Below are 15,557 nucleotides of genomic sequence, written 5' to 3'. Positions count from 1 at the left end.
AGGCAGCTAAGGCAGAGTTTGCCTTCAGGCATAAAGCAAACTATGCCCGATGGGACTGCCTAGCGAATCTAAATCTCTGTCTTTTTATTTTATTTTATTTTTGTCTGAGTAGGAGTTCCAATTCGAAACTCATGAGCTTTAGGTAAAGGGTAAAAATTAAAGATTTCAAATTTGAGAGGTAAAAATTAAAGACCAGTGCTTTTGAAGGGCAATCCGCGCAAAAAAAAACCTTTTGGTTGACCGGCTCAGCCCGCCATCATCAGTCCACTCTTTTGTCACGATTTGTTCTCCTGACCAAAATCAACGGCTAACAATAACTAGGCTATTATTATTTTATTATATATATAAAAATAAATAAAAAAAGATACTGTAAAGAAAAAGGAACTTGTGTTGGAATTACGTGGCTTGTTCCAATGACTTGCGAATTGCCCTTTTTTTTTGGGTGGTATTTAAATTTTGCCCCTCACATCTGTGGTCTTTAAATTTTGTCTTTCAGCTAAAACCCATAGGTTCCGGGTTCGAACCCCCGCTCAGTAAAAAATTTAAAAATTTTTACAAAATAGAGTTTAAATTTCGCTATGCCCCCTCCGGCAGACTTTTAGTCATGTTTAACTAAAAGTCTGCCGGAGGGGGCAGACTTTGCCTTGAAGCATATATACGTTTTTTTTTTTTTTTACTTTTCAAGGTAAACTTTTAGTAATGCCTTAACTAAAAGTGTGCCACATAAAACATAACTAAAAGTATGCCCCATAAGGCGTAAGTTTTCCTTAAGGCATAACTAAAAGTTTGCCTTATAAGGAAAAGTTTAAATTTTGCTTTGCCCCCTCCGGCAGACTTTTAGTTGTGTTTAACTAGAAGTCTGCCGGATGGGGCAGACTTTGCCTTGAAGCGTATATATATATTTTATTTTTTTTACTTTTCAAGGTAAACTTTTAGTTATGCCTTAACTAAAAAGTGTGCCCCAAAGACATAACTAAAAGTATGCCCATAAGGCGGAACTTTTCCTTAAGGCATAACTTAAACTTTGTCTTATAAGGAAAAGTCTATGCCTTAAGAAAAGTTCTTGCCTTATGGGACATAATTTTGTTATGCCTTAACTAAAATTCTGTCCCATAAGGCATAACTAAACTATGTCTTAGGAAAAATTCTGCCTTATGGGGCAGACTTTTAGTTATGCCGAATCCGGCATAACTTTAGCTTTTCCTTAAAGATTGTATGTTGGATCCGGCATACACTCCCCCAGTCCTGCCTGGCGAAATTCTTTTTTTATTTAATGCCTGAGCCGGGGTTCGAACCCAGAACTTCATGTATTCGCCCATCTTTTCAAGCAAAAGACAAAACTTAAAGATCACAAATATGAGGGGTAAAATTTAAAGATCACAAATTTGAAGGGCAAAATTTAAAGACCACCCCAAAAGAAGGGCAATCCGCACAAAAAAATGAAAACACCTGTGAGGTACCATGCGTTGGCTAATGGCCCAATTTGAAATATGCTGTCGGGTTCGCACCACTCTTCTTTTTTCATTATCTGATTTAAATTACACATGAACTATAGTTTATGTGTAGTTATATTTACCTACCGAAGGGGCCATTTAAGTCAATAAAATTGAATGCATGTTATTCATTTAAATATGAAAGAAAGTTGTGAAAAGATGACCCTTAGTCTTTTGAATATATCCAACATAGTTTTTTAAATTAAATTTCGAAAGGGAAACTTGGTACGCATAGCTTGGTGGTCCAGCTCCAAAGTCATAGTCCCCAACTACTTGGACATTTCTTTTGGTCATCAAGACTCAAGAGTGGGGTTTAACATTAAATAACTCAAAATTTTATTTTATCTTTTTGTCAATAGTTTTTCTTTTTAATTTTGGTTGGAAAATCTGTCAGATGTCCATTTCTAACAGCACATGGAAAGATTTTGATTGGAATTTGGGAGTCGAAAATTCTGTGGAAACTCGCATAACTCATATTATATTATGTTATATTATATTTGTCACTGTTTATAGTCATTGTTTAGCCAAGATTGACCAGTTTTTTTTTTCTTTTAAAAAAAAAAGAAGGAATAGTTAAGGGTAGGGGTGAGCATGATATGGCAGATATCGATTACCATATCGAAATTGAAATTTTTTATACCATAATTTTGGTAATATGGTATTTGGTATGCATTTTCAAAAAATTTGGTATTCGGTATTCATAAAAAAAATATCGAAATACCGAATACCATACCGAAGTATATAATTACATATATAATTCATATATCTTAGTATTATAATACTAACAAATATATAAACTAATATTATTAGAAAACTAATTGTTTAAACGTTGAAATTTTGATTACTCTATTTTGATTTAAATGTCTTTTTTGTGTAATCTTTTGAATATTTTTACATGTGTAGGGTGTTTAGTACATAATAATTGTGACGTTTCTTAAGTAGCGAAAGTCGTAATTTTTCACGATATGAGAATATGTAAGTCAGAAGTCGGATAAACTATGGTACCGATTTACCATACCGTAAAATACCGAAATCGAATTTTAAAATACTAAATCATACCGAATTAATTTGATACAGTAATAATATAATATTTTTAAAATAAAAAATTAAAATTACATTATTGAAATTTTAAATACTGTATCATACCGTATCGTGTCCACTCATGGTTAGGGCGTAAGGGTAAAGCTACACGTCTTGCAAAAACTTTTAATAAATAAATAACTAATTGTCTTATCTACAGAATGAAGAAGTTTCATTCTTTTTGGGAAAAGGTCAAAAAGTATACCACCACTGGCCATAATAAGTGAGGCAGACTGCTCACAGATGTACTACGAAATCATTGAGAATTCTGTTTTTGTAAAAACCTATGGGGTCTGTATCAATTTAATAAATATATAATATTTAAATATATTTTATAATTAAGTCATAGTAATTAATTAATTAACACATACTCTTGCTTTAATTTATAATTTTGTCATACTCAATTAATATGATTCGGTGTAAACGTGAGTTCCGTAAGTTTTTACCCTTTTTTTTTTCCTTCCACTTACATTTCTTTAACCATACTTTATATCGTACATAGTTAGGAATAACTTTTTAATTAAAGCACACCTAAGATATATCACCCGTAATAGAAAAATCTATATATATATATATATAAAGGAATTGTATCCGAGAATAAGTTGAATTTATAATTGGGTGAAATAATAGTTAACTTGTCAATAATTGATGTTTAGCGAAAAGCTAATGCCACAAATATCACGACAGCTGAGAACATATTTTACCATGATAATAATGGAATATTCTCAATGTAAGTGATTTAATCGATTTTCAGATGTTACGTAGCAGATAAAAATGGGGTACAGGATTACTCTTCAACTATATATAATGAAATTGATATTCATTATAAATTGTATGGAAGAAGTACCATCCACCCCCGCCCAAACCCCGAGTCCGGAACCAAAATGATCCAATAAAAGACTAAATGAATGAAAATATCTCAAAAAAAAAAAAGGAATTGCATTCGAGAATAAGTTAAATTTATAATTGGGTAAAATAATAGTTAACTTGTCAATAATTGATGTTTAGCGAAAAGCTAATGCCACAAATATCTCGACAGCTGGGAACATATTTTACTATATTAATAATGGAATATTCTCAATGTAAGTGATTTAATCGATTTTTGTATGTTACGTAGCAAATAAAAACATTGCAAGTGTCAGTTTCCCTTGTGGGGTACATGATAACGCATGTTCATTACTCTTCAACTGTATTTAATGAAATCGATATTCATTATAAATTGTATGGAAGAAGTATCCCCCCCCCCCCCCCCCGCCCCGCAATCCCGAGTTCAGAATCAAAATAATCCAATAAAAGATCAAGTGAACCAAAATATTTCAGAAAAAAAGAAGAAGCACAAAAGTACCTTTAATGCAGTATTTAACTGCGCTAAAAGATTTTGCCTCTCTCCTTTGGCTCAATATTTTACTGCCCTAAAGGATTTTGTCTCTCTCCTTTGACTCAGTATTTTACTGCGCTATCGGACCCGACATAAAACCCCAACGGGTTCCACCATTGATCCACTCCATGGTAAAAAAAAAAAATCAAAACGCCATTAGAGGCATATTTAGAGTGGACCCCACTTCATAAAACATCGTTTTCTATTAATTTTCGTCAGAAAAGTTTAGATTCTCGATATAGGAGTAAGATACTAAGCTCAAATTTTGGAAAAAAGCGGCGTACAGCTCGATTAAAACAACCCTATAACAAGCTTCGATTAAGATATTCTACTATGAACTTTTGTTATTATTTTATTAAATACATTATATACTAAGCATGTTTAACATTTAATAGTCGTGAATTTCGAAAAAATCATTTTTTTTTTGGGTTGATTGTGCTGGGCAGTAGCTTTTTGCTACTGTTTTTTTTTTTTTTTTTTTTTTTGCTAATTTATTATTTGTTAATTGTTTATGAATTGTTAATTTGTTAAATGTTCATGAATTGTTAATTTGTTAATTGTTCATGAATTGTTTAATATAGCAATCTACTATTATTTGTAAAATATGCCATTATTAATTAATTAGTTGTTAATTGTTGATTATGAATTGATATTTTGTTAATTATTTATGAATAGGTGAAATGCCACTCGAACCCAGAGCTAGCTGGTTCTCCCCGAAATGCATTGAAGCGCAGCAGTTGACTGGACATCTAGGGGTAAAGCACTGTTTCGGTGCGGGCCGCGAGTTTATTATTTTGTTAATCCACTATTATTTGTAAAATATGCCATTATTAATTAATTAGTTGTTAATTATTGATTATGAATTGATATTTTGTTAATTGTTTATGAATTATTATTTTGTTAATTGATTATGAATTGTTAAATCTATATTATTTAAAAGCATGAATATATATGTTAGCTATTCTATTCTATGTCAACTAGGCAACATATTAAAACAAAAAATATTAACTACTAAACCTAAATTTGAGAGAACTCGATGAAGTTGTGGTTAAGAACATGATATTTAGATAATTCTGTTCTATGTCAACTAGGTAACACGCAAAATAAATAAATAAAATATTATCTACTAAACTTAAAAAGAATAGTTAAAGTTCTTCTTTTAATATATATGTTCATGGAAATAAAAATTATTATGAATTTCATAAATAGATACGTTAACGACAAAATTCAAAGTTTCTATAAAAATATGTGGTCGACGAATATATTCTTTTAGACTAATTTTATCATATTTGTGTTGGCTATTCTGGTCAACTAAAACAATATCACATATTCAAAATAAAATTTTAAGCAAATACTACTTCTGAATTTCGATCCCAAACTAATTAACTAAAAAGTTTTTGCCATTACATAATTCAAATCCCTGTGTCCTTACTATCACATATTAAATTTACTGCACATTTAATATGACGAAAGTTATTCTGAAAAATAATTATTTTCTTCCAATATTTGGTTAGAGAGTGAAAATAATTTTTGGAAAAGACTATCTACTAAAGATTGATAAAAAAAAATTAGCAAATCAAATATTCAAAATCGTGCGAGGCAGTAATATTTGATTTTTATACATTCAAAATAAATATTGTATTCAAGATAATAATTAGATAGTATGATTTTTTCAAGTTGCTTATCAATAGAATATAAATAATATTATAATAATCGACAAGAAATATTAGTGCAATGCACGTACATAGAGACTAGTTACAAAAAATATATTAATATCCTATTATTTGTTAATTATGGCATTGTTACTTTATTTATTTGTGAAATTGTTTATCCCATGTTAATTATTTATTTATCCCATGTTAATCGTTAAATAAATGAGTTTGTCATTTCTTTAATTGTAGTTAGGAGAACAATTGTAATTAGATATAATTATTCACAAAATATAATACAACATAATTCACATATTCCCTAAAAATGATTAGTTAGTTAATATAATTTCTCTTTAATTTTAAGAATAATGAATAATTTAGTTTCTACAGACCCAACTCTTTCATGGATCTGAATGTTCATCCGGGGCCCCCTGTTCACCCGGGGACCGATGATAGATCAGTACTGTCTTTGCAAGACACTCATAGGTCAGAGTTATTATGGACCGGTGATATAGGGATAGCGACTAGGTTCCGTCCCCGTAGACTGCACAGAGCGTGGGCTCTTTTACGCGAGGGCCTTCCCATACCATCGCGTCTTACAGATATTGTTCAGGGCGGTATCTATCGTTGCATGTCCGCTAGTCGGGTACAGCATGATTGGGAGATCATTATGACCATGGTTGAGCGGTGGAGGCCGGAGACATATACTTTACATCTTCACACTGGTGAGACCACGATTACACTTCAAGATGTGGAGGTCCTGTTTGGATTGCGGGTAGATGGAGAGCCATTATACAGTCAGTACGAGCCTCCTCTTGGTAGGACATGGGTGACGGAATTGACTAGGCTTACCCACTTCGTGCCTGGTGCCGCGGTCCAGGTCTTGGGACAGAGTCAGGTACAGATTAGTGCACTCTGCACTTATTTGCTTGCAGAGCCTCCTATTGAGGATGACACTCAGCAGGACGTTGTTGATAGTCATGCCCGTTTGTACCTGCTTATTATATTCTGGGGCGTCTTGTTCCCGAACACATCGGGTGCCTATGTCCGCTTACGATATTTGGCCTTCTTGAAGCATCTGGACTGCTTAGGAGGCTACAGCTGGGGCGGTGCTGTTTTGGCGTACCACTACCGATGCCTATGTCGGTAATTTTTTGGCTCTTCTCGAGGTAATTTTTTAAGTGCGCGTTCCTTTAATGTAAAAAAACCTCTTGAAACGACGACTAAAAAATCTTATTTTCTAATATCGCTTACAATTATGGGCGTGGGAGAGGATGCTGCCATTTCAGCCCGTACCCAGGCATCACCTCGATATTGACATGCCCAACGCGAGGAGGTGGACGACGGGTTTTGACCGGGATGTGGATATGCACCACAGTATTCTTTCATTCTGGGACCAGCTTGATCACATGACGGACAATGCGGTAAAACTATTTAACTTTTCATTATTAATTTAATTAAACGACTTTTCTACTTGGTGATCACTAATTTGTATCTATATTTTATGCAACTATTTATATGGATGTCGTATGCTGCTATTTTGGATGGGTTGCTAGCCTTTTGCAGGGCAGGTCAGGCCATGTGGAGGTCGCGACGTCCATTGATACACCTAGATATCGTTGAGGACCACATGCCTGGGCGAGTCTTACGACAGTTTGGGCATACACAGAGTATACCCCCTGATGTTCGTTATGAGCTCCGACACTACCAGCGGGACGATCGATCCACCGTTGATGATGTATTTTTGGCTTTCATGGGTGTCTAGCTCCATAGTTGGCAGGACAGGTTGGGCACTTTAGCGGTGGTCGGCCATGTGACTCCCATCATGGATTACATGCGCTGGTATCATGGGATCACATGCCGATTGATCAACAACCCAGCTTTGCGTCCAGCAAGAGAAGTAGGATATGCAGCACTCGCGGGGTAGTACGAGGTGTTGGTAAGTTTATCGTATTTAGATTTATTTAATTATATTAATTATTACGTTTTAAAAATAACTATTTTTTATTATTGAACACAAATGCAGTTTGTGGTCGTACAACGGTTACACATATTGGGGTTAGAGCATATGTCTTACCCCGGGGTTGCGGGGCCTGTGGCGGAGATGGTACGGATATCTGAGGACGGTATCTGACAAGCAGAAGAGTTTAGGCGCATGAATGATCCTGTTCTCGAGACTGAGTATTAGGCGGCGCGAAGAGGACGTGGTGCTGCCAAAGGACGCGGTGCTACTAGAGGACCTGGTGGTGGAGGACACCATCTGGTAGATGAGGCAGATGAGGTCGCTCCCATTCCAGAGGCCGTTCCCATTTTAGTCCATCCGCAGCCGTTGCAGGCCAGTGACAGCTCAGCTGGACAATCACTTACGTTTACGCCAACGCGCCTACTTGCTAAGATACCTGGGTCTTCAGCTCAGTTGAGCCAGAATGCGTACATGGAGGAGCGTGATGACATCGATTGGATGGCGTTCCGCGCATCATTAGATGATGAGCGGCCCGTGAGGAATTTAGACGGACCCAGGATTCTTGACTTTGATGACTTTTTAATCGTGGTTAGTATTTAAAATACTTATTTGATCATTTAAATTACTTATTTTAAATATATATGTTACTTATTATTTCATAATTTTTTTATATTTTAGGATTCGGCGCCAGTGGATCCAGCAGAGCGACCCACTCAGGCGTTTTTTCATGGGCCTGTTGAGCCAGAGGTATCTTCCCATGTGACTGTTGAACCACATGTAAGCTTTTTATTAAAATTAATTTTATTAAATATAAGGTGAATATTTAAAATACATATTTGATTATTTAAAGTACTTATTTTAAATATATATATGTTACTTATTATTTCGTAATTTTTTATATTTTAGGATTCGGCGCCAGGGGGTCCACAAAAGCGACCCACTCAAGCGTTTTCTCATTGCCCTGCCGAGCCAGAGGTGTCTTCTCATGAGACTATCGAGCCGCAGGTAAGATTTTTACTTAAAATCAACGTTATTCAATATAAGATGAATATTTATTCAATTTTTTCAACCTTTATTTGGACTTCGAACAGCATCTCGTTCATGAGACTACCTCATATTCTGCACCAGACCTATCTCAAGAGCCTATAGACCCATCTCAGGAGCCTACTCAGGCACCCGTCGATACACAGTTTTGATTATTCAACAAACGTTAATGTATTTAATATAAATAAGAAATAGTACTAATTTTTAGATCGCGGTGGCAACTCCCGACGAGGAAGAGGTCATGTTTCCAGACCCAGCTCAGCTTGAGATTCTGAGCGTGTCAGCGGGACTAGATCCCAAGAAGAAGCACATTATGCAGAAGGACACAAAAGCAAAGGATGATCATGGCTTAGAGCGCCCTCATATTAAGAGGAAAAAGGGGGATGGAGACCATGGCGAGGGCGGTGGGGATGGTATGAGTCTTAGGTGTTACGTCCCGTATTTTTATACATTGGGACAACCCGGATTAACTATGACAATTAAGGGCCAAGACTATTCCGGGATTTGAAGTCGGGACTTTTGACCATTTGATTTTATTTTGAGACATAAGTTGAATATGAAATTGAGGGCATTGGACACTTAGGAAAAATTGGGACCACAATTCATAAAATTGAAATTTAAAAATCTTGCACCAAAAGCCATGGTGGCCGTGTGGACTTGAAATGGTCCCACACATTGTGTGGCCAATTTTAATTGGTCCAACACATGTGTGGGCCATAAACAAAGGGAGATATTTGTGGATACTTAAAAAAAAGAAGACTAAGTCATCTTTCTCATTTCCCACTTCTACACTTAAAGAAAAATAACAAGACTTGGAGAGCCTCCACTCCCCCATGGTTCTCGGCCACAACCAAGAAAAATCAAGTCCCATTTTTGCCTCTCTAAAATTATTTCTTTGGTATAAACCCACTATTTGGAGGTCCCTAAGTAGCGTGGAAGTATTGTTTGGGTCATTCAACCACTCATTTTGCCCATCTGCAAACCCTAGCCTATTGGTGGATTGGAGAATAAAGGTGAGTTCTAATATTGTTTTTGGAGTTATAAATGTTGTATGCATATTGTAGTATGCTAAAATGGATAAAAATAATGAAATATGAAATGTTGAAGTTGGGTCTTGTGTTGGGTGTGTTGACCGTGTGAAGTATATGTGTGTGGTGTGGTATTGGGTTGATGAATTAATTGCTTGTAGCATATTGATTGTCGTAGAGTGGAGAAGAGAATAAAAATCATCGATACATGTATATGTGTATTGTAGCCGTGTATATAGCCTCCAAATGGTAGCAAAGAATGAATTAATATCGCTTAGCGTCGTAATGGTTGTTGTGATGATTTGTATGTTGGAAATGAGAGTTAAATGTCCCGAATTGATATAGTAAGCGTTGCGGACTGATTTGGAGAACTTTGTGCATTTAATGCAATCCTTATATATGAGAACCATTAACATATGAATATGTGTAGTGTGAACGAATGTGAGTCATAGATTATGCCGAATATCGCATTATTATCGCTTAAGCGCTTTCGTGTCGTCGTTACGAATTCTAGTTTGGAATTGAGCATTTAATGACTTAAGATTGATGTTGAGATTGTACGGGCTGATTTGAGGGTTATTGTGCGTTGATGTAATTTGTATATTTTATGAAAATGGTATCGTTATATTGTGAATTGTGATACAAAACATGAATTGAGAGTCGGAAGTGTGCCCAGTGGGCTGCTCACGGGTAGGGGCTATTTTCGGCCAAAAATTTGGAGAAATTGTGGATTGTTGGAAAAATTATGTGAATTGTTTAGAATGTTCTCGAATGTTGTTTGTATGAGTTTGGGTTAATAATCGAATGTACGAACGATATTGTGGCTTGAAAGTAAGCCATTGAATTGAATAATTGGAAAGTTGTCGAATGGTGTAAAAGAGAGCTACTATTATTATTTTGCCTTTCGAATTGATTATCGATGTTGCTAGGTTGGTTATTGTGGTTGTTGTTGTTGATTTTGAGCGAGTTAAATTCTCGGGATGGCCTATTTACAGGGGAAATGCTGCCGAATTTTCTGTAGAATTTAATGTTAGTTGGAATAAATGGCTTAAGTGCCTATGTTTAATATTGGATATTCGTTGGCATATTTGTAGACCTTGGGGAGCCCGAGGCATAGATTGGAATTTACTTTAGATTGGCCATCTTGGAGTGCGTACGAGGTATGTAAAGCAACCTCCCTTCTTTTTGGCATGTCTTAGTTTTACATAGGCTAGATTAGAGCCTTAAGGAAATTCCAAATCCGAAATCCGAGCATGATATGATCTATATATGTTCCTTGGCACTCTTATGTATGATTTGATGAAATATGAACCTTTATGTATTTGAAATAATCGCTTTCCGAACTTTGCGCAAAAAGGTTTCACTTTAAAGAACTTCAAAATTTCTGAATGCCCTACATTTCACATAAATGCTCGGATTGCTCCAATATTTTTATAAAAGTTTGCATTATGTATGATACGTATGTTTTTCATAGGCGGGCCCGACTTGGGTAAATACCCGTCCGTGGGTCCCGCGACTTTCCTTTATGTAATTCAGAGAATCTTTGAAAGAATTTGGTATGATTATTATTCCGATTTCAAATATGATCATTTTACTTATGTTTGAATTTATGATAATGATTTTATGCATATGACTACTCACGACTCTACTCGTGCATTCTGTTATTCCTTTCGCCGAGTCCCGGGCCGGTTCTGTTGTCGTGCGCATTTTGATATACTCCGGAGTTATGCTGTGTTTATGGTTCACCGAGCTACTCGCAAAAGAGGGTCGGGTTCCACCTATATTTGGTGTTATGCTGTGTATGGCGTTATGTTGTGATGTGATATGTGACGGGGATACGGAGATTTGAAACTTTCTGGTGTTATGCTGTGTTATGGCGCCATCGACGGGTGGGCGACCATATTCTTCTGTACCCTATGCATTACTTACATATTTTTGAAAGTAAGCAAATTTTGATATGTTGGATTTGCACTTATGTTTGGTACTTCCATTTCGTTTATGTCTCAGATTTGCTTTCTGTATATTCTGCTTTGCATACTCAGTACATATTTCGTACTGACCCCCTTTCTTCGGGGGCTGCGTTTCATGCCCGCAGGTACAGACGCACAGTTTGGTGATCTACCCATTTAGGACACCCTCTTCTGCTGTTTGGAGTGCTCTTCTCATTTCAGAGCACACATTTCGGTATATATTCGTTCGCTATGTATATATGTATTTGTTCAGGGGCACGGCGGGGCCCTGTCCCGCCATATGATTCGGTTTGTCTGTTTAGAGGTCTGTAGACGTATTTGTGGGTGTGTGTGCCTACTTCTGTACGGATGTGTTTGCATGACTCTATTCGTTATAGCAGCCTCGTCGGCGTGCATTTTGTATATGTTTGTGGCAGCCTTGTCGGCGTGCATTTGTATATGCGTTTTGGGCCGTTGTGCCATTTGACAGCCTTGTCGGATTTTGACATATTTGATAGCCTTGCCGGCTTTTTGATATATGTGCATATGTTCGGCGATGTATATTCCGCTGCCTCTTCTGATTCTGATATAATGTTTTGTATGCGCAATCGCGCAAGATAATATTCGTTCTCAACTCTGTTTAAAAATGATGATTTAGTTTGTATGTCCGTTTGGGTGCCCAAGTAGGGCACCAGTCGCGGCCCACGGGGCTGGGTCGTGACATTAGGCCTAAGGATAGTCTCAGGCATACCACATGTGGGACCACTAGCATATACAATAGTGTTGTACAGTTTAAGTAACTATTATATATTTTTTGCATACCTATTTATAAATATTATCTTAGTCTTTATTATTGTTTATAATGTCACATCCTAAATTGTTAATAAAAAAAATCGTGATATATTCGAAATAAAGTCACGCATTAATTTAAAAATAACACGAAACCCTAAAACATAAGTAACGTAAAGCTAATGACTACAAGTCTTCAAACAAAAATGGACTTCGAGTACTTTTCAACCACTAAAACGACAATCCGAAGTTTTGCGCATCCTTGATGTATTGAGCCTACCTTATTAATCGCACAAAAATAAGTAGGGTTCTATATAAAATATTAAAGTTTCGGAGTCTCAAAGCATGATTAATATACGGCTAAAGTACGTAAAAAAGTGTGAAAATGTAAAAGAAAGAGAGTTTAACCAAAACAAATAGGTCCTATAGCGCAGTATTTTACTGCGCTAGAGGAGAAAGACAAAATCCTTTAGCATAGTACAATACTGTGTTAAAGGACTTAACCGTGCTGTTACGGTTAAGTCCTTTAATACTGCCTTAAAGGTACTTTTGTGCCTATTCTTTTTCTTGGATATTTTGCTTCACTTGGTCTTTTATTAGGTCATTTTGATTCCGGACTCCTAAACCACCCCCCCCCCCCCCCCAACTAGTTTGGCAATAAAAGAAAACAATTATTACTGAGTTCAGGTTCAACAACTTTCAGGACATAATAGAAAACTATTTTTTTTTAACTCAAAGTGATATTAATTCGAGGTATTTCTAATCTAATATATATAAGTCCCTTAAAGGGACGAACACAGCTTTCCATGGTTGTACCATGGGCTTTAAAAATTATACACGCAATGGATGCTTGTATCATAAGTTATATAACTTGTATAGTTTTTCCAATTATTTTTATATCCCACGTAGACATATGTCATAGTACTTAATATTTATTCCCTTCTCGTGTATAGATGTATGCATTTCAAATTTAATTCTCCGACACATTTATTTCCTCCGTGCACTTTTATTTGTTCACTTTTGACTTTGCATGTTCTAGCTAAATATTTATTCTCTTCTCATGTATAGATATATACAGTTCAATTTTAATTCTATTACATAAATTTATTTCGTCCGTGCACTTTAATTTGTTGACTTTTGACTTTTCATATTCTTTAAGAATTAATAAATTTCACGTGGATAAATGCCATAGTACTGGATATTTATTCTCTTCTCATATATATATATATATATATATATATATATATATATATATATATATATATATATATATATATATATATATATATGTGGGCACTTCTATTTTAATTCTCCAACACATATTTATTTCCTCCGTGCACTTTTACTTATTCACTTTTGACTTTTCACGTTTTTGTTGAATATTTATTTTCTTCCTATGTATACATGTATGCACTTCAATTTTAATTATCCCACACATATTTATTTTTTCCGTGCACTTTTACTTGTTCACTTTTAACTTTTCACGTTATTTAAGAAATAATAACTAAAGTACTCCTTCCGCCCCATATTTATTGGCCACATTACTTGACTTTCACGTTCTTTAAGAATTAATAAATGAAGTACTCTCTTCGTCCCATATTACTTGACCACATTACTATACTTGACTTTTCACGTTCTTTAAGAATTAATAAAAATGAAGTACTCCCTTTGTCCATATTACTTGTCTACATTACTAAAAATATATGTCTATTTTTCTATTTTCTATTTTTCTTCTTTTCTCTTTCTAATATATCTAAATGTGAAGAGAGGACTAGCAGAGCAATAGAAATTTGCACCACAAGCTATATAAATTGTACATTTCAACCAACTACTTTTTTATCCTATGTGGTCATATGTCATAGTACTGAATATTTATCTCTTCTCATGTATACACATATGCACTTCAAATTTAATTCTCCGACACATTTATTTCCTCTCGCACTTATACTTGTTGATTTTTTTACTTTTCAAGTTCTTTAAGAATTAATAAATGAAGTACTCCCTCCATTCCATATTATTTGGCCACATAACTAAACTACTTTTTTACTAAATATTTATTCTCTGCTCATGTATACAAGTATGCACTTCAATTTTAATTGTCTGACACATATTATTTCGTCCGTGCATTTTTACTTGTTCATAAATGAAGTACTCAACATTACTAAAAATATATGTCCAAATTACTTGTTCCTTTACAGAACCAAGATAAAATTAATTAAATCTTTTACATCTTATCCTCTCTGTCCCATATTACTTGACCACATTACTAAAAATAGAAATATGTCTAAATTACTTGTTCATTCACAAAACCAAGATAAAATTACGTCCGTGCACTTTTACTTGTTCATAAATGAAGTACTCAACATTATTAAAAATATATGTCCAAATTACTTGTTCATTTACAGAACCAAGATAAAATTAATTAAATCTTTCACATCTTATCCTCTCCGTCCCATTACTTGGCCACATTACTAAAAATATATGTCTAAATTACTTGTTCATTTACAAAATCAAGATAAAATTAATTAAATCTTTTCCATCTTACCCTTAGTAATAAATGTTCTTGAAAGTAGTCCATTTTGATTAGAATGTATTTATTGGAAAGAGATAGGGGTAAGATAGTAAGATACATCTTTTACTTCTGATTTCTTAAGGGGCGTGCAAAAGCGAACGTGAAAAGTAATATGGGACAGACAAAGTATATATTTTACCATAATATTCATATTTATTGGTGTAAGTCTCAATAACCTTCAAAAAGGGTAAAATTAATAATAAGAACACACAAATGTTCACTCATTAATTCCATGGAAATTAATGGCCAGCCCCTTCTGCGTGATTCTCCCCGCTCTTCTCGCGTTGCCTAGCTTTGTACCCGCATTAAATTCTTGTACCATGAGTTGTATAACTTGTACACTTTATCCAATTATTTTTATATCCCGTGTAGACATGTGTTATAATACTTAATATTTATTCTCTTCTCATGTATAAACGTATGCACTTCAAATTTAATTCTCCAACACATTTATTTCCTCCGTGCACTTTTACTTGTTCACTTTTGACTTTTCGTGTTCTAGCTGAATATTTATTCTCTTCTCATGTATAGATATATGCAGTTCAATTTTAATTCTCCTAAAGAAATTTATTTCCTCCGTGCACTTTAATTTGTTCACTTTTCATATAAAAT

The sequence above is a fragment of the Lycium barbarum genome, chromosome 12, assembly GCF_019175385.1.
Source record: "Lycium barbarum isolate Lr01 chromosome 12, ASM1917538v2, whole genome shotgun sequence".
Classification (NCBI taxonomy): Eukaryota; Viridiplantae; Streptophyta; class Magnoliopsida; order Solanales; family Solanaceae; genus Lycium; species Lycium barbarum.
The sequence above is the reverse complement of the archived record's forward strand: the minus strand, read 5'-3'. Positions refer to the sequence as shown.